The 12,111-nt window shown below is 42.3% G+C and overlaps 1 protein-coding gene and 1 long non-coding RNA gene across 4 annotated transcripts in view; one reads left to right on the top strand and one right to left on the bottom strand.

Annotated features, from left to right (window-relative positions):
* The window catches only part of APC2 (APC regulator of WNT signaling pathway 2), a 74,135-nt gene that overhangs the window by 54,691 nt on the left and 7,333 nt on the right, over nt 1–12,111 (top strand). The gene's annotated exons all lie outside the window — the stretch shown is intronic.
* LOC136794195 (uncharacterized) lies at nt 3,247–10,842 on the bottom strand. Its single transcript, XR_010840582.1, has 8 exons — nt 10,681–10,842; nt 9,946–10,137; nt 9,515–9,700; nt 8,786–8,906; nt 5,342–5,533; nt 4,911–5,096; nt 3,678–3,798; nt 3,247–3,345 (listed from the first exon to the last, which is right to left on the bottom strand). It is a non-coding gene; the product is annotated as an uncharacterized lncRNA (long non-coding RNA).

Here is a 12,111-nt window from a genome sequence, read left to right as displayed (position 1 = left end):
ATGGAGCGGCTAGGCCCGTGTGCCGTGGCCGCTGAGCCTGTGCTCCGCAACGTAGGAGAGGCCACAGCGGTGAGGATCACGTACCGCAAAAAAGAAAGAAAAAATGTGTTCTTTATTAAAATAAATAAAATTATTTGTTAATACTACTAATAAATAATGCTTCAGATGTATGAAAACACATAACTTTTAAAAAGCATATCCTAAATACTGCATGGGAAATGCTTGTGCTAAATACTTTATCAACTAAAATAAAACATTAATTTAGTAATAATTAACAAACAATACTTAGATTTTTGTTTTCTTTTAAAAATACTATCTTTAGTATATTCCCAAATGTTGCATGGGAGATATTTCTGCTAAAGATCTTACCATGTGAGCTTCCCTGGTGGCGCAGTGGTTGAGAGTCCACCTGCCGATGCAGGGGATACGGGTTTGTGCTCCGATCCGGAAACATCCCACATGCCGCGCCCGTGAGCCGTGGCCGCTGGGCCTACACGTCCGGAGCCGTTGCCCCGCAGCGGGAGAGGGCAGAGCAGTGAGAGGCCGCGTACCGCAAAAAAAAGAAAAAAAAGAAATAAAAAATGTTCTTTATTAAAATAAATAAAATTATTTGTTAATACTAATAAATAATGCTTTAGATGTATGAAAACACAAAACTTTTAAAAAGCATATCCCAGGGCTCCCCTGGTGGCGCAGTGGTTGAGAGTCCGCCTGTCAGTGCAGGGCACACGGGTTTGTGCCCCGGTCCGGGAAGGTCCCAGATGCCGCGGAGCGGCTGGGCCCGTGAGCCATGGCCACTGAGCCTGCGTGTCCAGAGCCCGTGCTCCGCAACGCGGGAGACCACAACAGTGAGAGGCCCGCGTATCGCAAAAATAAATAAATAAATAAATAAATAAATAAATAAACAAATAATAAAATAATAAAAAAATAAAAAGCATATCCTAAATAGTGCATGGGAAATGCTTGTGCTAAATACTTTATCAATTAAAATAAAACATTAATTTACTAATAATGCTAATAATTAACAAACAATGCTTAGATTTTTGTTTTCTTTTAAAAAATACTATCTTTAGTATATTCCCGAATGTTGCACGGGAGATACTTGATACTTTATTAAAATAAATAAAATTATTTGTTAATACTCATAAATAATGCTTTAGATGTATGAAAACACATAACTTTTAAAAAGCATATCCCAGGGCTCCCCTGGTGGCGCAGTGGTTGAGAGTCCGCCTGTCAGTGCAGGGCACACGGGTTTGTGCCCCGGTCCGGGAAGGTCCCACATGCCGCGGAGCGGCTGGGCCCGTGAGCCATGGCCACTGAGCCTGCGTGTCCGGAGCCCATGCTCCGCAACGCGGGAGGCCACAACAGTGAGAGGCCCGCGTACCGCAAAAATAAATAAATAAATAATAAAAAAATAAAAAGCATATCCTAAATAGTGCATGGGAAATGCTTGTGCTAAATACTTTATCAATTAAAATAAAACATTAGGGGCTTCCCTGGTGGCGCAGTGGTTGAGAATCTGCCTGCTAATGCAGAAGACATGGGTTCGAGCCCTGGTCTGGGAAGATCCCACATGCCGCGGAGCAATTAGGCCCGTGAGCCACACTACTGAGCCTGCGCGTCTGGAGCCTGTGCTCCGCAACAAGAGAGGCCGCGATAGTGAGAGGCCCGCGCACCGCGATGAAGAGTGGCCCCTGCTTGCCACAACTAGAGGAAAGCCCTCGCACAGAAACGAAGACGCAACACAGCCATAAATAAATAAATAAATTAAAAAAAAAAAAAAAAAAAAAAAAATAAAACATTAATTTACTAATAATGCTAATAATTAACAAACAATGCTTAGATTTTTGTTTTCTTTTAAAAAATACTATCTTTAGTATATTCCCGAATGTTGAACGGGAGATACTTGATACTTTATTAAAATAAATAAAATTATTTGTTAATACTAATAAATAATGCTTTAGATGTATGAAAACACATAACTTTTAAAAAGCATATCCCAGGGCTCCCCTGGTGGCGCAGTGGTTGAGAGTCCGCCTGTCAGTGCAGGGCACACGGGTTTGTGCCCCGGTCCGGGAAGGTCACACATGCCGCGGAGCGGCTGGGCCCGTGAGCCATGGCCACTGAGCCTGCGTGTCCGGAGCCCGTGCTCCGCAACGCGGGAGGCCACAACAGTGAGAGGCCCGCGTATCGCAAAAATAAATAAATAAATAAATAAATAAATAAATAAATAAATAAATAAATAATAAAATAATAAAAAAATAAAAAGCATAACCTAAATAGTGCATGGGAAATGCTTGTGCTAAATACTTTATCAATTAAAATAAAACATTAATTTACTAATAATGCTAATAATTAACAAACAATGCTTAGATTTTTGTTTTCTTTTAAAAAATACTATCTTTAGTATATTCCCGAATGTTGCACGGGAGATACTTGATACTTTATTAAAATAAATAAAATTATTTGTTAATACTAATAAATAATGCTTTAGATGTATGAAAACACATAACTTTTAAAAAGCATATCCCAGGGCTCCCCTGGTGGCGCAGTGGTTGAGAATCCGCCTGCCGATGCAGGAGACACGGGTTCGTGCCCTGGTCCGGGAAGATCCCACATGCCGCGGAGCAACTAAGCCCGTGAGTCATGGCCGCTGGGCCTGCGCGTCCGGAGCCTGTGCTCCGCAACGGGAGAGGCCACAACAGTGAGAGGCCCGCATACAGCAAAAAAAAAAAATAATAATAAAAATAAAAAAATAAAAAATAAAAAAAAAATAAAAAGCATATCCCAGGGATCCCCTGGTGGCGCAGTGGTTGAGAGTCCACCTGTCAGTGCAGGGCACACGGGTTTGTGCCCCGGTCCGGGAAGGTCCCACATGCCGCGGAGCGGCTGGGCCCGTGAGCCATGGCCACTGAGCCTGCGTGTCCGGAGCCCGTGCTCCGCAACGCGGGAGGCCAAAACAGTGAGAGGCCCGCGTATCGCAAAAATAAATAAATAAATAAATAAATAATAAAAAAATAAAAAGCATATCCAAAATAGTGCATAGGAAATGCTTGTGCTAAATACTTTATCAATTAAAATAAAACATTAATTTACTAATAATGCTAATAATTAACAAACAATACTTAGATTTTTGTTTTCTTTTAAAAAATACTATCTTCAGTATATTCCCGAATATTGCACGGGAGATACTTGTGCTAAAGATCTTACCACGTGAGCTTCCCTGGTGGCGCAGTGGTTGAGAGTCAGCCTGCCGATGCAGGGGACATGGTTTCGTGCCCCGGTCTGGGCGGATCCCGCATGTCATGGAGCGGCTGGGCCCGTGAGCCGTGGCCGCTGAGCCTGTGCTCCGCAACGTAGGAGAGGCCACAGCGGTGAGGATCACGTACCGCAAAAAAGAAAGAAAAAATGTGTTCTTTATTAAAATAAATAAAATTATTTGTTAATACTACTAATAAATAATGCTTCAGATGTATGAAAACACATAACTTTTAAAAAGCATATCCTAAATACTGCATGGGAAATGCTTGTGCTAAATACTTTATCAACTAAAATAAAACATTAATTTACTAATAATTAACAAACAATACTTAGATTTTTGTTTTCTTTTAAAAATACTATCTTTAGTATATTCCCAAATGTTGCATGGGAGATATTTGTGCTAAAGATCTTACCATGTGAGCTTCCCTGGTGGCGCAGTGGTTGAGAGTCCGCCTGCCGATGCAGGGGATACGGGTTTGTGCTCCGATCCGGAAACATCCCACATGCCGCGCCCGTGAGCCATGGCCGCTGGGCCTACACGTCCGGAGCCGGTGCCCCGCAGCGGGAGAGGGCAGAGCAGTGAGAGGCTGCGTACCGCAAAAAAAAGAAAAAAAAGAAATAAAAAATGTTCTTTATTAAAATAAATAAAATTATTTGTTAATACTAATAAATAATGCTTTAGATGTATGAAAACACATAACTTTTAAAAAGCATATCCCAGGGCTCCCCTGGTGGCGCAGTGGTTGAGAGTCCGCCTGTCAGTGCAGGGCACACGGGTTTGTGCCCCGGTCCGGGAAGGTCCCACATGCCGCGGAGCGGCTGGGCCCGTGAGCCATGGCCACTGAGCCTGCGTGTCCGGAGCCCATGCTCTGCAACGCGGGAGGCCACAACAGTGAGAGGCCCGCGTACCGCAAAAATAAATAAATAAATAATAAAAAAATAAAAAGCATATCCTAAATAGTGCATGGGAAATGCTTGTGCTAAATACTTTATCAATTAAAATAAAACATTAATTTACTAATAATGCTAATAATTAACAAACAATGCTTAGATTTTTGTTTTCTTTTAAAAAATACTATCTTTAGTATATTCCCGAATGTTGCACGGGAGATACTTGATACTTTATTAAAATAAATAAAATTATTTGTTAATACTAATAAATAATGCTTTAGATGTATGAAAACACATAACTTTTAAAAAGCATATCCCAGGGCTCCCCTGGTGGCGCAGTGGTTGAGAGTCCGCCTGTCAGTGCAGGGCACACGGGTTTGTGCCCCGGTCCGGGAAGGTCACACATGCCGCGGAGCGGCTGGGCCCGTGAGCCATGGCCACTGAGCCTGCGTGTCCGGAGCCCGTGCTCCGCAACGCGGGAGGCCACAACAGTGAGAGGCCCGCGTATCGCAAAAATAAATAAATAAATAAATAAATAAATAAATAAATAAATAATAAAAAAATAAAAAGCATATCCTAAATAGTGCATGGGAAATGCTTGTGCTAAATACTTTATCAATTAAAATAAAACATTAATTTACTAATAATGCTAACAATTAACAAACAATACTTAGATTTTTGTTTTCTTTTAAAAAATACTGTCTTCAGTATATTCCCGAATGTTGCACGGGAGATACTTGTGCTAAAGATCTTACCACGTGAGCTTCCCTGGTGGCGCAGTGGTTGAGAGTCAGCCTGCCGATGCAGGGGACGTGGGTTCGTGCCCCGGTCCAGGAGGATCCCGCATGTCATGGAGCGGCTGGGCCCGTGAGCCATGGCTGCTTATCCTGCGCGTCCGGAGCCCGTGCTCCGCAACGCGGGAGTCCACAACACTGAGAGGCCTGCGTACCGCAAAATTAAATAAATAAATAAAAAATAAATTTAAAAAATTTAAAAAAAATATAAAGCATATCCTAAATAACGCAGGAGAAATGCTTGTGCTAAATACTTTATCAATTAAAATAAAACATTAATTTACTAATAATGCTAATAATTAACAAACAATATTTAGATTTTTCTTTTAAAAATACTATCTTTAGTATATTCCCGAATATTGCACGGGAGATAGTTGTGCTAAAGATCTTACCATATGAGCTTCCCTGGTGGCGCAGTGGTTGAGAGCCCGCCTGCCGATGCAGGGGACGCGGGTTCGTCCCCGGGTCCGGGAGGATCCCACATGCCGCGGAGCGGCTGGGACCGTGAGCTATGGCCGCTGGGCCTACACGTCCGGAGCTGGTGCCCCGCGGCGGGAGAGCCCACAGCAGTGAGAGGCCGCGTACTGCAAAAAAAAAAAAAAAGAAATAAAAAATGTTCCTTATTAAAATAAATAAAATTATTTAATACTAATAAATAATGCTTCAGATGTATGAAAACACATAACTTTTAAAAAGCATATCCCAGAGCTCCCCTGGTGGCGCAGTGGTTGAGAGTCCGCCTGCCAGTGCAGGGCACACGGGTTTGTGCCCCGGTCCGGGAAGGTCCCACATGCCGCGGAGCGGCTGGGCCCGTGAGCCATGGCCAGTGAGCCTGCGTGTCCGGAGCCCGTGCTCCGCAACGCGGGAGGCCACAACAGTGAGAGGCCCGCGTATCGCAAAAATAAATAAATAAATAAATAAATAAATAAATAAATAAATAAATAAATAAATAATAAAAAAATAAAAAGCATATCTTAAATAGTGCATGGGAAATGCTTGTGCTAAATACTTTATCAATTAAAATAAAACATTAATTTACTAATAATGCTAATAATTAACAAACAATGCTTAGATTTTTGTTTTCTTTTAAAAAATACTATCTTTAGTATATTCCCGAATGTTGCACGGGAGATACTTGATACTTTATTAAAATAAATAAAATTATTTGTTAATACTAATAAATAATGCTTTAGATGTATGAAAACACATAACTTTTAAAAAGCATATCCCAGGGCTCCCCTGGTGGCGCAGTGGTTGAGAGTCCGCCTGTCAGTGCAGGGCACACGGGTTTGTGCCCCGGTCCGGGAAGGTCCCACATGCCGCGGAGCGGCTGGGCCCGTGAGCCATGGCCACTGAGCCTGCGTGTCCGGAGCCCATGCTCCGCAACGCGGGAGGCCACAACAGTGAGAGGCCCGCGTACCGCAAAAATAAATAAATAAATAATAAAAAAATAAAAAGCATATCCTAAATAGTGCATGGGAAATGCTTGTGCTAAATACTTTATCAATTAAAATAAAACATTAATTTACTAATAATGCTAATAATTAACAAACAATGCTTAGATTTTTGTTTTCTTTTAAAAAATACTATCTTTAGTATATTCCCGAATGTTGCACGGGAGATACTTGATACTTTATTAAAATAAATAAAATTATTTGTTAATACTAATAAATAATGCTTTAGATGTATGAAAACACATAACTTTTAAAAAGCATATCCCTCGGGCTTCCCTGGTGGCGCAGTGGTTGAGAATCCGCCTGCCGATGCAGGAGACACGGGTTCGTGCCCTGGTCCGGGAAGATCCCACATGCCGCGGAGCAACTAAGCCCGTGAGCCATGGCCGCTGGGCCTGCGCGTCCGGAGCCTGTGCTCCGCAACGGGAGAGGCCACAACAGTGAGAGGCCCGCATACAGCAAAAAAAAAATAAAATAAAATAAATAAAAAAAATAAAAAATAAAAAAAAATAAAAAGCATATCCCAGGGCTCCCCTGGTGGCGCAGTGGTTGAGAGTCCACCTGTCAGTGCAGGGCACACGGGTTTGTGCCCCGGTCCGGGAAGGTCCCACATGCTGCGGAGCGGCTGGGCCCGTGAGCCATGGCCACTGAGCCTGCGTGTCCGGAGCCCGTGCTCCGCAACGCGGGAGGCCAGAACAGTGAGAGGCCCGCGTATCGCAAAAATAAATAAATAAATAAATAAATAAATAAATAAATAAATAAATAAATAATAAAAAAATAAAAAGCATATCCTAAATAGTGCATGGGAAATGCTTGTGCTAAATACATTATCAATTAAAATAAAACATTAATTTACTAATAATGCTAACAATTAACAAACAATACTTAGATTTTTGTTTTCTTTTAAAAAATACTATCTTTAGTATATTCCCGAATGTTGCATGGGAGATACTTGTGCTAAAGATCTTACCATGTGAGCTTCCGTGGTGGCGCAGTGGTTGAGAGTCGGCCTGTCGATGCAGGGGACGTGGGTTCGTGCCCCGGTCTGGGCGGATCCCACATGTCATGGAGCGGCTGGGCCCGTGAGCCGCGGCCGCTGAGCCTGTGCTCCGCAACGTAGGAGAGGCCACAGCGGTGAGGGTCACGTACCGCAAAAAAGAAAGAAAAAATGTGTTCTTTATTAAAATAAATAAAATTATTTGTTAATACTACTAATAAATAATGCTTCAGATGTATGAAAACACATAACTTTTAAAAAGCATATCCTAAATAGTGCATGGGAAATGCTTGTGCTAAATAGTTTATCAGTTAAAATACAACATTAATTTACTAATAATGCTAATAATTAACAAACAATGCTTAGATTTTTGTTTTCTTTTAAAAAATACTATCTTTAGTATATTCCCGAATGTTGCACGGGAGATACTTGTGCTAAAGATCTTACCACGTGAGCTTCCCTGGTGGCGCAGTGGTTGAGAGTCAGCCTGCCGATGCAGGGGACGTGGGTTCGTGCCCCGGTCCAGGAGGATCCCGCATGTCATGGAGCGGCTGGGCCCGTGAGCCATGGCCGCTGAGCCTGTGCTCCGCAACGTAGGAGAGGCCACAGCGGTGAGGGTCATGTACCGCAAAAAAGAAAGAAAAAATGTGTTCTTTATTAAAATAAATAAAATTATTTGTTAATACTACTAATAAATAATGCTTCAGATGTATGAAAACACATAACTTTTAAAAAGCATATCCTAAATACTGCATGGGAAATGCTTGTGCTAAACACTTTATCAATTAAAATAAAACATTAATTTACTAATAATGCTAATAATTAACAAACAATGCTTAGATTTTTGTTTTCTTTTAAAAAATACTATCTTTAGTATATTCCCGAATGTTGCACGGGAGATACTTGTGCTAAAGATCTTACCACGTGAGCTTCCCTGGTGGCGCAGTGGTTGAGAGTCAGCCTGCCGATGCAGGGCACGTGGGTTCGTGCCCCGGTCTGGGCGGATCCCGCATGTCATGGAGCGGCTGGGCCCGTGAGCCGTGGCCGCTGAGCCTGTGCTCCGCAACGTAGGAGAGGCCACATCGGTGAGGGTCACGTACCGCAAAAAGGAAAGAAAAAATGTGTTCTTTATTAAAATAAATAAAATTATTTGTTAATACTACTAATAAATAATGCTTCAGATGTATGAAAACACATAACTTTTAAAAAGCATATCCTAAATACTGCATGGGAAATGCTTGTGCTAAACACTTTATCAATTAAAATAAAACATTAATTTACTAATAATTAACAAACAATACTTAGATTTTTGTTTTCTTTTAAAAATACTATCTTTAGTATATTCCCAAATGTTGCATGGGAGATATTTGTGCTAAAGATCTTACCATGTGAGCTTCCCTGGTGGCGCAGTGGTTGAGAGTCCGCCTGCCGATGCAGGGGATACAGGTTTGTGCTCCGATCCGGGAACATCCCACATGCCGCGCCCGTGAGCCATGGCCGCTGGGCCTACACGTCCGGAGCCGGTGCCCCGCAGCGGGAGAGGGCAGAGCAGTGAGAGGCCGCGTACCGCAAAAAAAAAAAAAAAAAAAGAAAGAAATAAAAAATGTTCTTATAAAATTATTTGTTAATACTAATAAATAATGCTTTAGATGTATGAAAACACATAACTTTTAAAAAGCATATCCCAGGGCTCCCCTGGTGGCGCAGTGGTTGAGAGTCCGCCTGCCAGTGCAGGGCACACGGGTTTGTGCCCTTGTCCGGGAAGGTCCCACATGCCGCGGAGCGGCCGGGCCCGTGAGCCATGGCCGCTGAGCCTGCGTGTCCGGAGCCCGTGCTCCGCAACGCGGGAGGCCACAACAGTGAGAGGACGGCGTACCGCAAAAATAAATAAATAAATAAATAATAATAAAATAATAAAAAAATAAAAAGCATATCCTAAATAGTGCATGGGAAATGCTTGTGCTAAATACTTTATCAATTAAAATACAACATTAATTTACTAATAATGCTAATAATTAACAAACAATGCTTAGATTTTTGTTTTCTTTTAAAAAATACTATCTTTAGTATATTCCCGAATGTTGCACGGGAGATACTTGTGCTAAAGATCTTACCACGTGAGCTTCCCTGGTGGCGCAGTGGTTGAGAGTCAGCCTGCCGATGCAGGGGACGTGGGTTCGTGCCCCGGTCCAGGAGGATCCCGCATGTCATGGAGCGGCTGGGCCCGTGAGCCATGGCTGCTGATCCTGCGTGTCTGGAGCCCGTGCTCCGCAACGCGGGAGGCCACAACACTGAGAGGCCTGCGTATCGCAAAAATAAATAAATAAATAAAAAATGATTTTAAAAAATTTAAAAAAAATAAAAAGCATATCCTAAATAATGCAGGAGAAATGCTTGTGCTAAATACTTTATCAATTAAAATAAAACATTAATTTACTAATAATGCTAATAATTAACAAACAATATTTAGATTTTTCTTTTAAAAATACTATCTTTAGTATATTCCCGAATATTGCACGGGAGATACTTGTGCTAAAGATCTTACCATATGAGCTTCCCTGGTGGCGCAGTAGTTGAGAGCCCGCCTGCCGATGCAGGGGACGCGGGTTCGTGCCTGGGTCCGGGAGGATCCCACATGCCGCGGAGCGGCTGGGACCGTGAGCTATGGCCGCTGGGCCTACACGTCCGGAGCTGGTGCCCCGCGGCGGGAGAGGCCACAGCAGTGAGAGGCCGTGTACTGCAAAAAAAAAAAAAAGAAATAAAAAATGTTCCTTATTAAAATAAATAAAATTATTTGTTAATACTAATAAATAATGCTTCAGATGTATGAAAACACATAACTTTTAAAAAGCATATCCCAGGGCTCCCCTGGTGGCGCAGTGGTTGAGAGTCCACCTGCCAGTGCAGGGCACACGGGTTTGTGCCCCGGTCTGGGAAAATCCCACATGCCGCCGAGCGGCTGGGCCCGTGAGCCATGGCCGCTGAGCCTGCGTGTCCGGAGCCCGTGCTCCGCAACGCGGGAGGCCACAACAGTGAGAGGCCCGCGTACCGCAAAAATAAATAAATAAATAAATAAATAATAAATAAATAAAAAGCATATCCTAAATAGTGCATGGGAAATGCTTGTGGTAAATACTTTATCAATTAAAATAAAACATTAATTTACTAATAATGCTAATAATTAACAAACAATGCTTAGATTTTTGTTTTCTTTTAAAAAATACTATCTTTAGTATATTCCCGAATGTTGCACGGGAGATACTTGTGCTAAAGATCTTACCACGTGAGCTTCCCTGGTGGCGCAGTGGTTGAGAGTCAGCCTGCCGATGCAGGGCACGTGGGTTCGTGCCCCGGTCTGGGCGGATCCCGCATGTCATGGAGCGGCTGGGCCCGTGAGCCGTGGCCGCTGAGCCTGTGCTCCGCAACGTAGGAGAGGCCACAGCGGTGAGGATCACGTACCGCAGAAAAGAAAGAAAAAATGTGTTCTTTATTAAAATAAATAAAATTATTTGTTAATACTACTAATAAATAATGCTTCAGATGTATGAAAACACATAACTTTTAAAAAGCATATCCCAGGGCTCCCCTGGTGGCGCAGTGGTTGAGAGTCCACCTGCCGATGCAGGGGACACGGGTTCGTGCCCCGGTCCGGGAAGATCCCACATGCCGCGGAGCGGCTGGGCCCGTGAGCTCTGGCCGCTGAGCCTGTGCTTCCGGAGCGTGTGCTCCGCAACGGGAGAGGCCACAACAGTGAGAGGCCCGCGTACCGGGAAAAAAAAAAAAAAAAAAAAAAAAAAAAAGAAACATTAATTTACTAATAATGCTAATAATTAACAAACAATACTTAGATTTTTGTTTTCTTTTAAAAATACTATCTTTAATATATTTCCGAATGTTGCATGGGAGATACTTGCGCTAAGGATCTTACCATGTGAGCTTCCCTGGTGGCGCAGTGGTTGAGACTCCGCCTTCTGATGCAGGGGATACGGATTTGTGCCCCAGTCCGGGAAGGTCCCACATGCCGCAGAGCGGCTGGGCCCGTGAGCCATGGCCGCTGGGCCTGCATGTCCGGAGCCTGCGCTCCGCAACAGGAGAGGCCACAGCAGTGAGAAGCCCACATAACGCAAAAAAAAAAAAAAAAAAAAAAGATCTTACCATGTAAAATAAAACTTTTACTTACTAGTAATGCCAATAATTAAGAAACAATACTTAGTTATTTTTAAAAGCAAACAGAAACCTGTCTTTAGTATATCCCAAATATCACAAGATTCAGGTGCCCTAAAATGAGGTATACTATATACACTACTATACATAAAATAGGTAATCAACAGGACCTACTGTAGCACAGGGAACTCCAATCAATAGTCTGTAATAACCTAAATGGGAAAAGAATATGAAAAAGAACGGATATATGTATATGTATAACTGAATCACTTAGCTATACACCTGAAAGTAACACAACACTGTAAATCAGCTGTAGTCCAATGTAAAATAAAAATTAAAGAAGTAAAATGAGATGGTTTTAATGAAATTTCATTTTAAATAATAACATTAACACATTAGTATTGTTTCTTAAATAGTTTGTTGACATTAATAAATGAAAGCTTTCACACAAGTACAGCACATTCAATATGTGAGATATGCTTTTACTAAAAATGTATCCCTTCCTTTGAAATGCAAAGTTACCTGGGCACCTTCTGTTTTGACTTGC

The sequence above is a fragment of the Kogia breviceps genome, chromosome 4 (genome assembly GCF_026419965.1).
Source record: "Kogia breviceps isolate mKogBre1 chromosome 4, mKogBre1 haplotype 1, whole genome shotgun sequence".
In the NCBI taxonomy this organism is placed as follows: Eukaryota; Metazoa; Chordata; class Mammalia; order Artiodactyla; family Physeteridae; genus Kogia; species Kogia breviceps.
This window is presented reverse-complemented; position numbering and strand designations above follow the sequence as displayed.